This window comes from Muscardinus avellanarius (genome assembly GCF_963383645.1).
Source record: "Muscardinus avellanarius genome assembly, chromosome: 3".
NCBI classification, from domain to species: Eukaryota; Metazoa; Chordata; class Mammalia; order Rodentia; family Gliridae; genus Muscardinus; species Muscardinus avellanarius.
In genome coordinates this window covers 31,225,843-31,246,081 of record NC_137788.1, presented here as the reverse complement: position 1 = coordinate 31,246,081, position 20,239 = coordinate 31,225,843, and positions in this window count along the sequence as shown.

The window sequence follows — 20,239 nt, the reverse complement described above, 5'->3', positions numbered from 1 at the left end:
AATGCCCCTGGGTTGAATCCTTAGTACCACACATACACAAAAAAAGATAATATATTCTGATTGTGGGAAAATTGAAGTGTTACATAGAAATGCACCCCAAGATCTACTTATTACATAACTGTTAATAAAATGAAATTTTAAAAAATCTATCATACTCATAATTATTGTAAATAAAACTTGGAAGACATTTATATATTAAGTCTCATGAGGGGCTCTGGGGACAGAGCCTTGGGAAGGCTTATAGTTCAATCTGGGAAAGATTGAAACCACTGTTTCTCACCTGGTTTGGTGGTACACACCTGTACCCAGTATTGGAAGGCTGAGACAGGAGGATTGCAGGTTCAAGGCCAGCCTCAGCAACTTAGCAAGGCCTTAGCAATGTGGCAAGACCCTATTTCAAAATAAATAAAATAGTCAGGCATGGTGGCACACAGTCTCCCAAAAACAGGGATTACAGGTGTGCTCTATCACGTCCAGCTTCTCAAATTCTTAATGTGCATATGAACAACCAGTTTTTTGTTTAAATTTAGATTCTCATTCTGTAGGTCTGGGATGGGGCTCAGGATTCTGCATTTCTACACAGGTTCCAGCTAACACTGATGCTGATATTCAACATAAACTCTGAATTGTAGACATTTAAATTGTAGTACAGTAGCCAGGCACGTAGCACACGCTCGTAATCCCAGTACTTGAGAGGCCGAGACAGGAGGATCACAGGTTTGCAGCCAGCCTCAGCTACTTAGGGAGGCTCTCCACAAAATTAGTGAGACTCAGAGCCAGGCGTGGTGGCGCACGCCTGTAATCCCCGTGCTTGGGAGGCTGAGACAGGAGGATCGCACAGGTTCGAAGCCAGCCTCAGCTACTTAGGCTTTCAGCAACTTAGTGAGACCCTGTTTCCAAATAAAATATATATTTTTTAAAATAGGTCTGGGAGTATAGCCTGGAGGTAGAAAGCCTCTGGGTTCCACCCCCAGTACCACACACACACACACACACACACACACACACACACACACACTTAGTGAGGCCCTATTTCCAAATAAAAAATAAAATAGGGCTGGGGTGTAGCTTGGAGGTAGCATGCCCCTGGGTTCAATCCTCAGTACCACAATAACAAATAACACAGTAGTAAAAGTGTAATATTGAGGTTAAAAAAAGGGGGGCTGTGGCAGAAGAGAGGTGATGACTAACTGCTGTGGATGGCTTCACAGTGCCAGGGCCATCTGAGTTAGCCTTGACAGGACTCTCCTCGGGGCTGGGAGAGGGGTGCAGGGTATGCCATGCACAGGAGACTGGCCAAGCAAAGGCAGCCTTGGCTTAAGAATGCAGACTAACACAACTCAGAACTTACTGTATGCTGGGCACAGGCACGCATGGCTAGAATATCAGTACATGGGAGGCTCTAGACAGGAGGATTGCAGGTTCCAGGCCAGCCTCGGCAACTTAGCAAGACTTGTCAACTTAGTGAGACCCTGCTTCAAAATTTCAAAAGGGCTAGGGTGTACCTCAGAGGTAGACTATCCCTAGGTTCAATTCCCATCTAAAGGTACAAAAGCATACTTAATTAAAAAATTCTCCCTCAGTTACCTAGTTTCCTAGAAGCAGCCAGCATTAAGTGTTTCTAGTGTGTCCTTGCACACTAGATGTGCACAGCACTACGGTGGTAGGTATCCTCTAATGTAGCCCTAGTGATGATCCCCTCTAATGTTTATGCCCTATGTACTCTCCCTCCTTTTTTTTTTTTTTTTTTTTTTTTAGTACTGGGGATGGAACCCAGGGGCATTCTACATCTGAGCTAAACGTTCAGCCCATTTTTTTATTATTTATTTTGAAACCGGGTCTCACTTATTTGCAAGTAAGTAAGCTAAGTAGCTGAGGCTGTCTGTGAACCATGATCCTCCTGTCTCAGCTTCCCAAATGCTGGGATTACAAGCCCGGCTTCTTTTCCCCTTTTGATGTGGGCTGGCCTGCAGATTTGGATCTAATGAACAGAATACCACCAAGTGGCGGGATGTCACTTCTGAAAGCACGTTATGAAAACTGACAGCAGCCTCCATCCCGGGTGCTCTCTCACGCATCCCCCACCCCAGGGAGTTGGGATGCTGTGAGGAAGCCCTGTGGGAGGCACGTGTGAGAGGAGAGGCCGTGCCTGCCTGCAGCCACCAGAAGCAGCCCCTCCCTCCCCTGGCCCAGCCTTCGGATGGGTCCGTGGCCCCAGCTGACAGCTTGACCACAGCCTCAGCTGGGCCAAAGACAGCCAGTGAGGCAGAGTCGGGGTGCCTGACCCATGTAAACAGAGAGTAAAGGTTTAAGCCAGCCGAGCGCTGGCTCACGCCTGTGACCTCAGTACTTGGGATGCTGAAGCAGGAGGATTGCAGGTTCGTAGCCAGCCTCAGCAACTTAGCCAGGCTCTCTACAATTTAGTGAGACTGTTTAAAAGCAAACAAACAAACAAAAAATAGGGCTGGGGGTGTAACTCAGTGGTAGAATGTCCCCAGGTTCAGTCTCCAGTACAAATAAATGTGTGTAGTTAAAGTTGCTGAGCTTTTCCACAGCAATAAATAAAACAACGAATGTTTTCACGTTTCCTCCTCACTTTTTATATGAATAGTAACATGCTGTATATCCAGTTCCGCACTTTGTTCACCTAACTGTCTTAGAGTTTATATGAATAGAGTGTCCTTAAGCTGGCACAGGAGCACTCACCTGTAACTCCAGTGCTTGGGAAGCTGCGACAGGAGGATCACAGGTTGCAGGACAGCCTCAGCAAGAAGCGAGACTCTCATCAACCTAGTGAGATCTTGTTTGAAAATAAAAATTGGGATGGGGTGTGTCTTGGAGATAGAATCCCCCTGGATTTGATCCCCTTTGCCATACAAATACCCCTAAAACAATAAAAAAAATTAAAAAATGATTTCTTAGTTTGCTGCCGTGGGGTATATCATAATTTCCTGAATTGGCCCCTTACTGACGGGCATTTAGGTTATTTCCAAGGACTTGATGTGTTAGCTTTGAGCAATTCTTGTATTCCCAGTCCTGTTCTATATGCTCTCCTCCCCTCAGAATTCTCCATTTAGATAATCCTGCTACCCCCAATGAAAGAAGAAATGTATTGGTATTTTTACGGGATCCATTTTTAACTTATAAACCAGCTGTGTGTGTTGGTGTACAACTTTAATCCCAGGGAGACTGATTAGACAGGAGGACTGCAGGTTTGAGGACAGTCTTAGCAAGCAGTGAGGCTCTCATCAACCTAGCAAGGTCATTTTTCAAAATAAAAATAAACAGGGCCAGGGGTGTAGCTTGGAGGCAGAATGCCTTTGGGTTCAACGCCCAATATCACAAAAATAAATATTTATAAAATACGGGCGAATCATTCCTAGCACTGCTCATTTAGGTGTGTCACTAGCTTATGTTTTTGTGCTGGGGATTGAACCCAGGGGTGCTCTACCTCTGAATTATGCCACAACTTTAATTTTTATTTATTTGAAACTGGGTCTCACTAAGTTGCCAAGATTTCCCAATAAATTGCTAAAGCTGGCCTCAAACCTGCAATCCTCCTGTTTAGCCTACTGAGTACTGGGCTACAGGCACGTGCCATCACACCTATCACACCCAGCTATGCCACTGGCTCATGGATTGAGTGTTCTTTTCTCTTTCCCTCACATGGGGCAGAACCCCTTTCTTTGTCTGTTGAGATGAAATAACAAGTTTTGATCTCCTCCTTTCCTGTCCTTACTCCATCCACATTTGCAAATTGGCTTTAAGATTCTTCTGGCAGATGGAAGGAGGCTTGTCCCCAGCTAGCGGGCATCTCACTCTAAAGAGAAGGACCCTGCCTGCCAAAGGGGAGTCCTGGCTTTGTGTGACTGTATTATGTCTGACTTTAGTGACATACGGGTGAGAGAAGCCAGGTCCCATCGCATCCTGCCCAGGCATTGACTGTATAATTCCTCTTCCCCCTGGTAGGGAGGGAGAGTGCACCTTTGGTGGAGCAGGTTCAGGAAGGAGAGGAAGGAAAGTATTGATAAGCTACTGAATTGCATACCACCTAGACATCAAGTGTCAGTCTTGGGCAAGTGATTTCCCCTTTCAGGGTCTCAGCTTCCTCATCCATGAGATAGAGAAGATGATGTGTGCTTACAGGGCGGTAAGGCTCAGGTGAGAAGACAGATGTGAGGGCTTTTGATAAGTTTTAAACATTTAAGGGCTAGCCGGGCGTGGTGGCGCACACTTGTAATCCCCGCGCTTGGGAGGCTGAGACAGGAGGATGGCGCAGGTTCAAAGCCAGCCTCAGCTACTTAGTGAGGCTCTCAGCAACTTAGTGAGACCCTGTTTCCAAATAAAGTATAAAATAGGTCTGGGACTATAGCCCGGAGGTAGAAAGCCTCTGGGTTCCACCCCCAGTACCACCAAAATAAATTAATTAATTAATTAAACATTTAAGGGATAAAAGTCACTTAAAATCTAAATGCTTACTAAATGCCTAACTCTGCTGTGCTCTTTAATAGCTCTTTTTCCTTCATTGTATTTAAAAATACCTTTAACCCTTGCTAAGTACTGAGACAAGCATGCTTACCTCCGTTAGGCAGATGAGTGTGTGTGGTACTGGGGATTGAACCCAGGGGCACTCACTATCTCCAAGCTACACTCCCAGCCCTTTTTACTTTTTGAGATTTTTTTTTTTTTTTTTTTTTTTTTTTGCGGGTCTGGGGATGAACCTAGAGGCATTTGACCTCCGAGCTATAAGCCCTGCCCAAGTTTTTTTAATTCTTTATTTTGAAACGGGGTCTCACTGAGTTGCGGAGGGCCTCGCTAAATAGCTGAGGCTGTCCGCGAACCATGATCCTCTGGTCTCAGCCTCCCAAATGCTGGGATTACAAGCGTGCGCCACCACGCCCGGCTTTACTTTACTTTTTATTTTGAAACAGATTCTTCGTAAGTCGCTGAGGCTGGACTTGAGACTCCAGTCCTATCTCAGCTTCCCAAGTACTGGGATTGCAGCCGTGCATAGTTGGGCAGAGAAACACTGACCCAGAGAGGCATAATGAGTCTTCTGAGGGTGCACAGCTTGTCGGTGACGCTACCAGAATTGCCCTAGGGTCTTCCTGGCTTTCGCCCACACCACTGTTCCCTTTCTGCCACAGAAGGCAAGAGCACACCTAACACCTGCTTAGGCCTTCTGGACATAGTCCTGCACACGATGCCTTTCCCCGACACAGAGCTCCCCTCATCGGACCTGGCAGCAGCACACGAAGTGCCCAAGCCTCTTCCAGGGTGGCTGCGCCCTTGCCAGTTACCCTCCCTTCTGATCCCATAGCCAAGAGGTTTGGAGTGAATCCGGGGCTGCCTGCCAGAACCTTACACTTTGCCCTTTATGCCAGGGCCTGGGAGGAGAGAGCCAGCCCTCCTTAAGGAATGGCAGGGGGTGACCCCTTCTGGGCACTCTCCCTCCTCCCCATCATTCCTGGAAGGCTCTTTCCTGCAGAGTGCAAGGGAAAGTCATTTTCTAAGACTGGTATCTGGCAGGGCATATTAGAGCCCTAGCCCCAGAGATCCTGGGCCACAGGTGCAGGGAAGGACCAGGTATCTGAGGTATCGTGTGTGTGTGTGTGTGTGTGTGTGTGTGTGTGTGTGATTGGGGATTGAACTCGGGGCCATGTGCATCCTGAGAAAGTGCTCTACGACTGAACTATAGCCCCAGTCCTGCATTCTTCACAAGAACCCCTCATTCTGTGGCACAGTCACTCTAAGAAACAGCCTTGATCATGAGAGAGGAAAAAAACCCAGCACCAGAGGGATAGCTGGGTAGAGCTTGTCCTCTGGGGAAGAGCATGACCTGCCTGGCTTCCTCATTGCACCTCCTCTCTCCTGGTTGCCTCCCAGCACTTAGTAGGTCCTCAGTCCCAGCACCTCAACCTTGCCCCCAGCCTCTGCGTGAATGATATTAGGAGTGGGGCAGTAATAAGTCACGTCTGCTATATCCACACTCATTCACTCTGAGCCTTCCCTGTGAGCCCAGCACGGAATCAGTCACCGGTGACACAAACGTAAATAAGTCCAGGCTGAGGAGGCTGGATGGATGAGCCAGCCTGCTGGAAGGACTGGCTGGTTCTTTTCCTGTGAGACTAGATCCTGGGTGACGGTCTTCCCTCTGGTGTCTGGGAGAGCAAGTCACAGGCACGGGGGCAGCACGGCCTGCCTTCCGCCCTGTGAGCAGGGAGCAGCTCTGTGCTACGCTCCCGATTCAAACGTGCCGAGTCGTTCTTGATTTGCCCAGAGAGCCCAGACTAATAAATCCACCACTCAATTGCAATCCCCATGGTGCATTTATAGGCAGCAGCTGACTTTTATCAGCTAGTTTGTTCTTTCATATAAGTAGAGTTTTACGAGGGTCTCCTGAGCTGGCTCGTAACGTGATGAAACGTCTGCAGAACTCCACCATAAATCCTCAGCACCTGCCAAGCAGAGGATGCGGGTTTCCAGGCACATTTCGTCCAGCTGGAGGCCCTGTCCCCTTGCCCAGTTTGCATTTTTGCACTTGTCTCTTTAAACTTGGATTTGTTTTTCAGCTCTCTGCGGCCTCTTTAAAGGCAACTGAAAAAAAATGAGGGGTAGGGAAAAGGAACTAGAAAGTTACGTCTGTGCTAAAAATTACCCCTGGCTCGTGTTGCCCTGAAAGCTGGTTTTGATCCCACTGCTGAGACAGAGACATCAGGCTTCCTAGCCACATGAACCCCAGGAAGGGGGCCAGAGGACAGTGCCAACCAAGCCCATTATTATTACTGTGGTTCTTTTCTGGGCTTTCTCCCTTTGTACTTGCCAAAGGCCCCTACCCTCGGCTGTCAGTTTCGTAAATTAGAGGAACAGTTCCAGAGGCCTCTTGCCCAGATGGTCTCTAAGCATGACATCCTTTCCCAGCATTCAGAGCTCCCCCAACCCAGATATGAAAGTTGCATGCCCTCTACACCCCACATCAGGCAGGACCTGGACTGTGGGAGGATGCTGGTTGGCTGAGGGGAGCTGGGGCCCTGTAAGAGCATCCTGTCAGTCTAGGTGGCATGTGGCTCCAGGTTGCACCTCCGAGATACTCGCCTGTGTGTTTCTGGATCCTCTTCATTTGGGAAAGGAGACCACTAAGTCAGAAGACTCCTGCAGCTGCCCTGCGAGTGGCCTCATCGTTGTTTTCAGGGCTGGCTCCATGGCCTTGTGGCCCAGGCTTACAAGGGCCTCTTGAAATTCTTAAGTTTTTGAACAGGGGGCCAGATTTTCATTTTTCACTGAGACCTGCCAATGATGTCAACAACCCTGCCCTGCTTCACTGTGGTCCTCTGCATGTGGCTAGCTGCCCCTGAGCTGTGAGCAGACCCCTCTCTTCCAATTCCACATCTGAGCCTGTGCAGAGCAGGTTACTTGCCTGTGGATGAATCTGGCCTTGCCCCACTCCCAAAGCCTTGTTTCACTCCCCAAAGTTCCTTGTTACCCAATCTTCTGGTCACAGCCAGTCCCTGTGATGTGATGATACCCCTACGGGCCATGATGAGGTGTCTGCCAGTTCCAACTCCTTAAGTAATCAGCAGCTACTCCTGGCCCCTCCTTAACTCCTGGAAAAGACTTCGAGTCAGGTCACTCTGGTTGGAGGAAGCTGCCTGCTCCTCTGGATGGGCTGGGGTCTCTGCTAGGGAAAAGAGCCTCTGCTCCCCTCTCCATCTCAAAGGCCAGACAGTGTTCTCTGCCAAGACAAAGGAGACCCATCTTCTTAATTGTCCAAGCCCAACTCAGACACCATCTACTCATGACATCCTTTCTTATTCCCCTGGTCAGAATAGCCCTTTCTTTTGCAGGCCACTGTTTGTACTTCTCTATTACTTTGTTTTCTCTTACCCATCCTTACGCCTCTACCTGCTCAAGGAGGGACTCCTCCCATCTGGAAATTGCACCAAGGCAATTTCCAAATTGAGTAGAGGCCCTGGCAGCTGCTTTGTGGAGAGAGTGACCCTGCTCCACCTGGTGGGGGCGGGAGTTGGCTCTGGGAAAGCTACCTGACAGCTGTGGGGGCCATGGCCTCTACTAAAGCCACAGTGGAAAGATCACAAGCTTTGGCCTCATCCTGCCTCTACCACCAGGCACTGTGGACCTTGGGCTTTGCCTCTTATCTGTAAAATGAAGAGAGAAACACCTGACTCATTGGGCTATTATAAAAACAAAATAAGCTAACGCATTCAAAGTACACTGGGTCCGGCCCAGCACCTAGTAGGTTCTCAATTGTAGATTTTATCCTTTTTTTGCAGGAGGACTTGCTGGTATCTGCTGGTACTCTGCCAGTTACCTGCTGGGACGAGGGTGTGGTCCCTGGTGACCTGAGCCCAAGAGCTGGGCTGAGCCCAAGAGCAAGGAACTGAAACAGAGCAGGAGAGGCCCCCATAGCCAGGCAGGGCAGAGCATCCTTCTGACCCCCAAGCCCGCACGGCTGGCAGACCCAGATCCACCCGGCATTGCCACACCAGCGGAAGGGTGGCTGCCATCCCAGCCAAACCCCAGGATTGTGGCGACAGCCCTGACTGGGCCCCGGCCACCACATCAAGGACCAGCTCCACCCTCTCTCAGCATCCCCTCCCACAACCCTCCTTCCCAGAGAAGCAGGCGGTGCCTCTCTGGAGCCTGGTAGGCAGAAGCCCTCCATGGCTGCCTGCCACTGTGTGGCGGAGAAAGTCCCGGGCATGGAGTAGGGACATCCCGACTCAGCTCTGCCCCTCGATCCTGTGGATCCTGCACATGTGACTTGACCTCTCCAGACCTAGGGTCTTCCTAAAAACAAAAAACAAAAAAACAAAGCAAATACAGCAGAGTGTGGTGGTGCACACCTCTAATCCCAGTGCTTGGGAGACTGAGACAGGAGGGTCACAGGTTCAAAGCCAGCCTCGGCAACCTAAGTGAGACCCTGTTTCAAAATAAAAAGGTAAAAAGGGCTGGGCATGGTGACACACGCTTGTAATTCCAGCATTCAGGAGGCTGAGACAGGAGAATTGTAGTTTGCAGCCAGGTTCAACTATTTGGTGAGGCCCTTTGTGAACTCAGTGAGACTGTTTCAAAATAATGAATAAAAAAGAGGGCTGGGGGTGTAGCTCAAAGGTAGAATGCCCCTGGGTTCCATCCCCAGTACCAGAAAAATAAAATAAAATAAAATAAAATAAAATAAAATAAAATAAAAAGGGCTGGTGTGTATAGTTCAGAGGTAGACTGTTTCTGGGTTCAAAAAAAAAGTGAGGGGGCATGTAGGCAAAAATTTTGACCTCATAGGCTACTGCAAAAGTGAAATTGGCTAGCTCGGCATGGTGGCACATGCCTGTAATCCCAGTACTTGAGAGGCTGAGGCAGGAGGATCTTAGGTTCTAGGCCAGCCTCAGCAATTTAGTGAGGCCCTCAGCAACTTAGACCTGTTTCAAAATAAAAAATAGGGTTAGGGGTTAAACTGGAGGCAGAATGTCCTTGGGTTCTATCCCCAGTACTGGGTGGGGGGAAACAAAACTAACACATATACAATAACTTTTTTTTGTGTGTGTGGTACTGGGGATGGAACCTAGGGGCATTTTACCTTCAAGCTACACTCCCATCCCTATTTTTTATTCTTTATTTTGAAACAGGGTCTTGCTGGGTTGCAAAGGGCCTCACTAATAGCTGAGGCTGTCCATGAACTGCGATCCTCCTGTCTCAGCCTCCCAAATGCTGGGATTACAAGTATGTGCCACCACATCTGGCAAGAACTCTTTTTTTCTGTACCAGGATTGAACCCAGGGGCATTCTACCTCTGAGCTATACCTCTATCCCTATTTTTTATTCTTTATTTTAAAACAGAGTCTCACTGAGTTGCAGAGGGCCTCACTAAGTAGCAAAGGCTGGCTGCAAACCTGTGGTCCTCCTGTCTCAGCCTCCTGAATGCTGGGATTATAAGTGTATGCCACCACATATAAAAAGAACTTTAAATCATATCATACAAATGTTAAGTGATTTTCTTCTGAGAAGCAGAAGGGTGGAAAGAAGGATTCAGGAACCGATAAAAAAAACTGTCATTGCCCTTTACAGAGTGGCAATGCTTCTTGCTTGTGCCTGGTGCTTTTGTATCTGTTACTACAGCCCGCCCTGCAAGGGATACTATTTCCCACATTTGACAGATAAAGATGCTGATTGGGGAGGGCCCAGTGACTTCTCCAATGTTGCATAGCTGATCTGAGATTTTAACCCTCCTCGGTGGGTCCAGGCAAATCGCACAATCTCTCTGTACCTCAATACCCCCCCACACGCAGTGGCAACCACTACCCCCCACCCCTGAGAACCACTGGACACAGGAGCCCATGTGGGAAAGCACCTGGCACCGTGCTGGGTACACTTCCTTCTCTTGTTCAGAGCCAGCAGCCTCTGCGAGGTGTCTCGAGCTGCCTTGGGTGGTGGGACGCTGTGGCCGACTCCTGCCTCTCCAGGGGATCAGCTGTTCTGGCACTGGCGCCATGTTCCCCGAAGCGGGCTGGGTTCTGGTGACAACTTGGTGTGGGGAGGTCTGCCCAGGTAGGAGCCTAGGTATATCACTTCCCGGCTATACTTTAGAGGCGATGCGGGCAGTGTGAGCTTCCCCTCTGCTCAGGGCAGCCGGGGGAAATGCCTTATTTCTATCTCTGTTCGCTGAAATCATTGTCATTCCCCAGGAGTTGCCAAAGCACCAGAATTGGGCATCTGAGCACAGGGAAGTGTCCCCAGGGCAGCAAGCCCCGTAGACCTGTGACAGTAACCAGCACCACCTGTGCGAGCTGCTGAACCGTCCTTTGATCTGAAGCCCAGGACCAAGGAGGGTAGTTTCCACCCCACAGCCTAACAGCGTCCTCCCTCCAGTTGCCCTCGGGCCTGACCGCCTGGTCTAGCCGGAGACAAGCAAGACGTGGAGTTGTTGCTGTTTCTCTCCCATGGAACTGGCCCAGTGAGGAATAAACAGCCTCTCCATCAGCAAAGATTTAGGAATCCAGACCAGAGGTTTTTATTCCTGGCTGCACACTGGACTCACTTGGGGGAATTTTCTAAAACTTTGATGCCTGGTGGACTCAGTTTCACCCAGAGATTCTGGTGTAATTTTAGCTGGGATGCAGAAATTCTAACCCTCTCCTACACACACACACACACACACACACACACACACACACACACACACACGATTTTTAATGTGTAATGATAGCTAAGAACGACTGCTTTAATGCTTATTAAAGTTTATTCATTGGTAAGATTTTTTTAGACTGTGTATGATACTGTGCTGAGCTCTGAGGTGAACATGAGTTTGTGTTCTTGTCCTCATAAAGCTTGCATTCTATTAGGGAGAAATAAATAAACAAGAAAAGAGATAGCCAGGCTTGGTGGTAGCACATGCTTATAATCCCAGTACTTGGGCGGCTGAGACAAGAGGATCACACAGGTTCACGGCCAGCCTCAGCTACTTAGTGAGGTCCTCGGCAACTTAGTGAGATCTTCTTTCAAAATAAATAATAAAAAATGGAGCTGGGCGTGGTGGCGCATGCTTGTAATCCCTGCGTTTGGGAGGCTGACACAGGAGGATCACGTAGGTTCGAAGCCAGCCTCAGCTACTTAGTGAGGCTCTCAGCAACTTAGTGAGACCCTGTTTCCAAATAAAATATAAAATGGGTCTGGGAGTATAGCCTGGAGGTAGAAAGCCTCTGGGTTCCACCTCCAGTACCACCAAAAATAATAATAATAATAATAATAATAATAATAATAAATGGGGCCGGGGGTGTGGCTCGGAGGTAAAATCCCCTGGGTCAATCCCTAGTACCACACACACAATATATATCTCTATCTCTATGTACGTATGTGTGTGTGTATATATATATAATTTCAGATGGTAATGAATGCTATAAAGAGCATGGAGGTAGTAATGGAATTGAATGATTTGGGGAAGGGGATAAAGAGACCAAAAAGGCTTTCTGAGGGGCTGACATTTGCACCGAGACCTGAATGAAGTGTAAGAGTGGGGTGTGCAACTATCCAGCACAGCAGGCAGGTGTCCAGGTGTGGTCCAAGACCTGTAGGGTAGGGGTCTGCAAGTTTTACAACTACTAAGAGGCTAGATTTGGTCCTTCCTTCCTTCACTCCTTCCTTCCTTTTCTCCTTCTCCTCCTCCTCTTCCTCCTCTTCCTCCTTTCCCTCCTCCTCCTCTCCTCCTCTTCCTCCTCTTCTTCTTCTCCTCCTCCTCCCCTTCTCCTCCTCCTCCTCCTCTTCTTCTTCTTCTTCTTCTCCTCCTCCTCCCCTTCTCCTCCCCTTCCTCCTCCTCCTCCTCCTCCTCCTCCTCCTCCTCCTCCTCTTCCTCCTCCTCCTCCTTCTCCCCCTCCTCCTTCTTCTTTGTACTGAGGATTGAACCCAGGGACATTCTACCTTTTTAAGCTACACTCCTACCTTTTTAAATTTTGAAACAGGGTCTCATGGATTGCTGAGGGCCTTGCTAAGTTTCTGAGGCTGGCCTCAAACCTATACTCCTCCTGTCTTAGCCTCTCAAGTACTGGGATTATAGGCAAGCGCTACCACACCCGGCTAGACTCTGTCTTTTTCCACTGTTTGTTTGTTTGTTTTTGGTGGTACTGGGGGTAGAACCCACAGGGGATTTTCTAACCTCTGGGCTATACTCCCAGATCTATTTTATATTTTATTCACAGCCAGCCCAGCAATTGAGTGAGGCCCTCCACAATTTAGTGAAACTGCTTCCAAATAAAACATAAAATATGGCTGGGAGAGTTGTACCTAAAGGTTTGATTACCTTGGGTTCAACCCCAGAGTCACATACACAGGAAATTTTGTTGGTCAATAATGATGGATGTTGCCAGGTGTGTTGGCTCACGCTTGTAATCCCCGCGCTTGGGAGGCTGAGACAGGAGGATCGCACAGGTTCGAAGCCAGCCTCAGCTACTTAGTGAGGCTCTCAGCAACTTAGTGAGATTCTGTTTCCAAATAAAGTATGAAATAGGTCTGGGAGTATAGCCTGGAGGTAGAAAAGCCCCTGGGTTCCACCCCCAGAACCACACACACACACACACACACACACACAAAATAACGATGAATGTAACCCACATTAACACAAAGCACCTTAGTGAGCCCCTCACAATCAGTGAGATCCTGTTTCAAAATAAAAGAATAATTTAAAAAATAGGTCTGGGGATGTAGTTTAGTTCAGAGGTAGAACGCCCCTGGGTTCAATCTCCAGGCCTACACCACGCACACAACACACACACACACACACACACACACACACACACACAGCAAACTTTTTCTTCTCTCTCATTACACTTAATTTTTAAGTGTAATGGAGTCATGTGACCCAAAGTTTTGAGAGCTGCCAATATAACAAAAGAGTCTTCCAAAGGGTCCCGAAGTAAGAACCAGCGTGGTGTATTTAGGAAAGAGCAGGAAAACAGGCCAGAGGGAAGAGAGAAAGGACTTAGAGATAGGAAGCAGGCTAGGGGGAAGGCAGAGAGCGGGCGTGCAGGGTCCTAGAAGCAGGACTCTTTCCAACAGAGGAAGAACTTGTTTTCTAGTGGGAAGAAATGAATAAGCAAAAAACTAGAGCATTGCAAAAGGTAATAAGTGTTGTAAAGAACACAGATGTAGCCGGACATGGTGGCGCACGCTCGTAATCCCCGCGCTTGGGAGGCTGAGACAGGAGGATCGCACAGGTTCGAAGCCAGCCTCAGCTACTTAATGAGGCTCTCAGCTACTTAGTGAGACCCTGTTCCCAAATAAAATACAAAATAGGTCTGGGAGTGTAGCCCAAAGGTAGAAAGCCTCTGGGTTTCATCCCCAGCACCACACACACACACACACACACACACACAGAACACAGACGTAGCAATGGGGTCGAGTGACTTGGGGAGAGACAGGAACACAGAGAAGGCTCCTATTTCACACGTGGATGAGCTGCCTGGGTATGGGATAGGAGACTGAACCCAGGTGATGACAGCCCAGATTGGAGGGGAATTAACTCACTTTGGAAGGTTGAAGCAGCGGGACCTGGTGACATGTTGGGTGTAGACCGGTTAAAAGGGTCTGGCTCTGGGCTACTAGCCGAGGTCGCTGGCTGAGTTTTAGGGTGGAGGAGACCGAGAATGAGTCTTGTCCGGGCTTGGAGACATCTGGCTGGCTTCTGGATAGATGAGTTTGGAGGCCACTAGGTAAGTCAGGGCCAGAGTGAGAATCCAGCCCGAGGAGAATGTGTGCGAGAGAGCAGACGAGGCCGCTGCGGGAGGATCCGTGTGATGTGGCATGAGGGCATGGGGAGCGGCATGAAGCAAACGCCCAGGGGCCTCTCGGGACAGAGACAGCATCTATTCTGAAGTCTGAGGGCAGGAGGGGGCAGGTGTGCGAAGGGTCGGTTGGTGGAGAGCCCAGGTGGGGAGGCCGGTTCAGCACCAGGACCGGGAAGGACGGACACAGTTGCAGTGAGTTTGAGGGGCAAGAGCATCCTCAGGATGGCAGGTAGGAGGCCAGGTCATTTGCTGCTGGGGCCCAGTGTGGCAAGAAGGCTTGAAGAGCAAGGGCGAGGTAGGGAAAGGCCCCCGAGGCTGCCTGTGAGGACGCTGCTGGGCTCCACATAAACCTGGGCTTGGGGTTCTCTGTGCCACCCCCAGTGTGGACCCTGTGAACTCAGAAAGCACCAAGTGTGCCAGCTTTAAATAGTGAGTCTCCAGCCGGGTGTGGTGGCCCACGTTTCTAATCCTGGTACTTGGGAGGCTGAGACAGGAGAATCACAGGTTCAAAGCCAGCTTCAGCTACTTAGTGAGGTCCTCGCAACTTAGGGAGACCCTGTTTCAAAATAAAGAATAAAAGCCGGATGTGGTGGCGCACACTTGTTATCTCAGTATTTGGGATGCTGAGACAGGAAGATCGCAGGTTTAAATCCAGCCTTGGCAATTTTGCAAGGCTCTCAGCAACCTAGTGAGACCTTGTTTTCAAATAAGAAATAAGATTGGGGTAGAAGCTTGGAGATAGAATGTCTCTAGGTTAAATCCCCAGCACCAAAATAAATATATAAAGAAGCCGGGTGTTGTGGCACACACTTGTAATCCCAGTACTTGGGAGGCTGAGACCGAAGGATCGCGGTTTGTGGACAGCCTCAGCTATTTAATGATGCCCTCTGCAACTTAGTGAGACCCTGTTTCAAAATAACAATAAAAAATAGGGCTGGGGTGAGGTCAGAGGTAGAATGCCACTGGGTTCCATTCCCTAGTACCGCAAAATAAATAAATAAATAAATACATACATACATACATAAATACATAAATACATAAATAAATAAGGCTGGGAAACCGGGCATGGTGGCGTACACTTGTAATCCGCTTGTAATACTTGGGGGGCTGAGACAGGAGGATCATGGTTCCTGGCCAGTCTCAGCTACTTAGTGAGGCCCTCCACAACTCGTGAGACCCTGTTTCAAAATAAAGAATAAGAAATAGGGCTGGGGGTATACCTCGGAGATAGAATGCTCCTGGGTTCCATCCCCCGTACCGGGAAAAAAAAAAAAATAGTGAGTCCCTTCAAAGAACTCCTCCTCACCTTCCCTGAGGGTTTCCCAGTTATCTTCTGCACACTGGGAGGAAGTGGCTACAGAGTGGGTGGGAATGAACATCCTGGCCTGATGTAGGGAAACAGATGCTGAAAGAAGGAAGGCAGCCAGGACCACGGCCGGCCTAACCACTGGACAGCCCTGCCTGGCAGGCCGCTCCTCCTCCTGGCCCACACGGCCTTCCTCTCCTGGCATTCCCCAGGCTCCTTGTCCTTTGTGCCTCCTGATTTTATTGCCCTTTTTTTTTTTTTTTTTTTTTGGTACTGGAGCCTAAACTCAGAGGCATTCTACCTCTAAACTACACCCCCAGCCCTTTAAAATTTTTTCTTAAAAAAAAAATTGGAAACAGGGTCTTGCGAAGTTGCTGGGGCTGGGCTCCAACCTGTGATGCCCCTTTCTCAGCCTCCCAAGTATTGGGGTGACAGGTATACATCACCATGCACAGCCCCTCCTGCTTTTTTGCCCCCTCTTCCCCAGGCACATCAGTCCCTAGGCGAGGGGAACAAACCTCCCCTCAATCTGTCCTTTCCTGCCCTGGCCACCTGCTGGCCTCTGCCTCCAGCCTGTGGACCTCTCCATGGTCTCCTGTGGACCTCTCCATGGTCTCCTCTTACACCTGGAGTCTTGCAGAGGCCTCAGCATCTGCAGGAAGCCCTCAGTGAGCTGTTCAAGCCCCCTCATGAGCCTCCCAACAGCGCCCCTTTTCTTCCAGCACTCCTCAAGTCTCCTCTGCCCCTGCATTCTTCTGTCCCAGAGGACCTCCTGCTGGGACACCCTTATTCACCCAGGGAGGTTCTGTTCACCTTTCAGGTTCAGTTTCAACCTCACCTCCTCCAGGAAGTCTTCCTTCACTACCTTAAACCAAGCTGTCTCCCTGTCTGAGTTTCCAGAGTGCCATGTACTTCACTATACCAGTCCAGCCCATTTTGCAGTAGCTGCCCATCCCCTTCCCCTGGCCTGTGTGCTCCTCAAAGACAGGACTCAGATTTAATTCTGTGTGGCCAGCCAGGAACAGTTTGGGGCCTTGTGGATGCTGGAATGAATGAATGAATGAATGAATGAATGAATGTTCTCATGGCTCCTGTATCTTCAATGTGGGAACCATGACTGTAGCTGTCTCCTTAAAAAAAAAAAAAAAAAAAAAGTGACCGCTGGGCGTGGTGCCGCATGCCTATAATCCCAGTACTTGGGAGGCTGAGATGGGAGGATGGCAGGTTCCTGGCCAGCCTCAGCTATTTAGTGAGGCCTTCCTCAACTTAGACTCTGTTTTAAAATAAAGAATAAAAATAATAGGGCTGGGGGTGTAGCTCAGAGGTAGAATGCCCCTGGGTTCAATCTCCAGTACCGTGCAAAAAAAAAAAAAAAAAAAAAAAAAGTGTTATTAGCCAGGCGTGGAATGGCAGTACATGCCTTTAATCTCAGTACTTGGGAGGCTGAGATTGGAGAATCTTAGGTTTGCAGCCAGCCTCAGCAACTTAGTAAGGCCCTCTGCAACTTAATGAGACCCTATTTTCAAATAAAAAATAAAGTAGGGCTAGGGTATAGCTCAGAAGTAGAATGCCCCTGGATTATTAAAACATGCATATTCTCTCTCTCTCTCTCTCTCTCTCTCTCTCTCTCTCTCTCTCTCTCTCTCTGTTATCTGGTTTTTTGCCTAAGAGCCGAGCATGGTGGTTCACACTTGTAATCCCAGCATTTGGGAGGCTGAGACAGGAAGATGGCAGTTCAGTTCTCAGACAGCTTCAGCTAAGCAGTTCACAGCCAGCTTCAGCTACTTATTGGGGCCCTTTACAACTCAGTGAGACCCTGTTTTAAAATAAAGAATAAAAAAAAATATAGGGCTGGGGGTGGGGTATAGCTCAGAGGTAGAAGCTTCTGGGCTCCATCCCCAGTACCGGAAAACAAAAACAAAAACAAAAACAAAAACAAAAAACCTGCCTAAGGATTCACAGGTCCAGGGAGGTGAGCTTGCAGGGCTCATGGAGAAGGACTTGGCCCCTCTGGAGCATGTGCAGAGGACCCCTGGCTTCCCGTGCCCCTGTAGACACCCTTCTTGAAGCCATTATTCAGGACCTCTTGCTGAGTCTCACCCTGCATTTGAGCCTCTGGACAGACCAGACCCAAGAAACACTGATGAGCAGGAGGCCCAGGCGAGGTAGCAGTCACTCAGCAGCCTGGACTGGCACAAGTCTGCCCTGCCTGGAGCCAGGGGACTGCACAAAATGAACCCTGCTCCAAGAGGCCCTTGGCTCCCCAAGCCTTCGTGACAGCCCGGAGCATCACAGTGGTTGTGCCTGGTCACATCTGCAGGTAATTTCTTCATCCATCCGCATTGAAATGGATCTCATTCAATTCATTAGAACAACACCCTCTGTCCCAGAGCCATCCCCCGGGCGGGAGGGGCCGTGTCCCCCGGGGAGTGCGTTGCTCAGCCTCCGCACTGGAACCTTCTGTCTCCTAGGGGCGCTAATGGCATTAGTAACCGTGAGGTCAGCGAGCATGCTCGTTACCGCGGCCTGGCCTCCCGCCGCCGCCCGGTGCGTGCGCGAGGAGCTCCCCGGCCGTGCTGCCTGACATTTGCAATCGTTTAATGGGAATAAGTTCCATCTTTGAGCTCTGCTCAGCCTTTCATAACAACAGCCAAATTGTCCACCCTGGACAGGACATAAATCCTGTTGGCGAGTGACGGGCCAGCTCTCCTCCTGGAGCCGTGTCCTTCCCGGACTTTACCAGGGTGCAGCTGTATGCACCCCGGATTCCGGAAAGGTTCCGAAGAAACCATGGGAATGCAGGAGAGAGAGAGAGAGAGAGAGAGAGAGAGAGAGAGAGAGAGAGAGAGAGAGAGAGAAAGGACTGAATTAGGAGTCAAATTCCATAGGAATATACCCAGGCACAGTGGCGCAAGCTTATAATCCCAGTACTTGAGAGGCGGAGACAAGAGGAACCGAGTTCGCGGACAGCCTCAGCTGCTTAGTGAGGCCCTCTGCAGCTTAGTGAGACCCTTTTTGAAAATAAAGAAAAGAAAAAAAAAAAATCGGAATGGGGGCATAGCTCGGAGGTAGAATGTCCCTGGGTTCAATCCCCAGAACACACACACACACACACACACACACACACACACGCACACACACACACACACGATTTCCAGAGGAGCAGCTTCTGGGCTGAGTAAGTTCATTAACCACGAGCTGTGGCTTTTCTCCCTTGTGAAAGCGGATGATTGATAACTGCTTCTCTTAGTGATTTGAGGAGCTACAGGCCCTGGCTGCGCTTGACACCCGCAGGTACACAGAAAGTGCTTCTTCGCGTCACCCACACACCAGCTGTGTGACTTTTGGGGAGGGACAAAGCCTCTCTGTGCTTCCAGCTCCTCATCCGCTAAGTGCTAGCTCCCCTGGCGGTTGGGAGGGTGAAGTGAAGGAGCCACACGTGTAGTGATGAGAATGCCGGCCGGCAGGGGGCAAACCCTGGGGGATGTTAGCCCTCGTTCCTCCTCCTCCTCAGGCTTCCGTGGGGAGGCTCGGTAAGTAGACTTGGGATGGTTTGGGGGTCATCCTTTTCTGGTCAGGTGCTAAGCTGAAACGGGATGTAGTTTCAGAGGAGCGAGGGAGCTGGTAGGGTGGCTGAGTTCCCGACTGACCAAACATCTAATTCCTTTAGCAAATATTTACTGAGCTCTTACTGTGTGCCAGGCAGTGGGCTCAAAATGTAGAGCCAATGGGGATGTCCACCCAGGTGCCTGCTCATTCGTGTGACCTGCTAGCTGGGTGTGGTGGCGCCTACTTTAATCCTAACACTTGGGAGGCTGAGAAAAGATGATTGTGGGTTCTAGGCCAGCCTCAGCTACGCAGCAAGACCCCCAGCAACTTAGTGAGACCCCGTTTCCAAAAAAGGGGAGGCTGGGGTGGAGCCTGGAGGTAGAATGCTCCTGTGGGCTCAATCCACCGTACCCCCCAAATCACATGACGTGCTTTCTGTTTCTCTTCACTGGCCCATCCTTCTTTAAAAGCCACCAATGAATAGGAAAAGCTCACTGCTGTCAGCCACACCGAGCTCCTGGGTGTGCCGTGATGCGACACCGGTCCTGGGGGGCATCCTCTTCCTGGGATCTCAGTGTCCAGCTCTTCCTCTGGTCATCTTCTCTCTTTTTCCACTCTCAGTGGCGACGCCGCTTCCTCCAGCCAGTCTCCCCCACCTCGCCTCCAGATGAGGCCAGGTACCCTGGCTGAATCTTGGTCCATCACTGTCTAGAAGGTTCCGGTTACTTGTTGGTAACTCAGGATGGACGGGCACCAGGTCTCTGGCTCCCTGCTCTCTTCCAGAATTTAGTGGATGCCCTGCACAGAGCAGATGCTTGATAAATATTTCCTGAAGGGGTAAAGCATGAACTTTGGGCCCGTGGCCAAGATAATGACTGGGGCTCTCGGAGGTGACCTGACTGCTTGGGACAGCTTCTTGGGGGGGCCCATGTCCAGCCCCCATAGAAGACCTCCAGAGCAAGCCATTTCCCTGCCCCCTCCTGTTCTAGTAACTAAGCTATTGCCAGCAAGTTCTTTCCAGATCTCCAGGAATAGCCCACACCTGTTGCCTGGAGCTGGGCAGCCTGGAGGCAGGCAGGTGACCTCCTCAAAG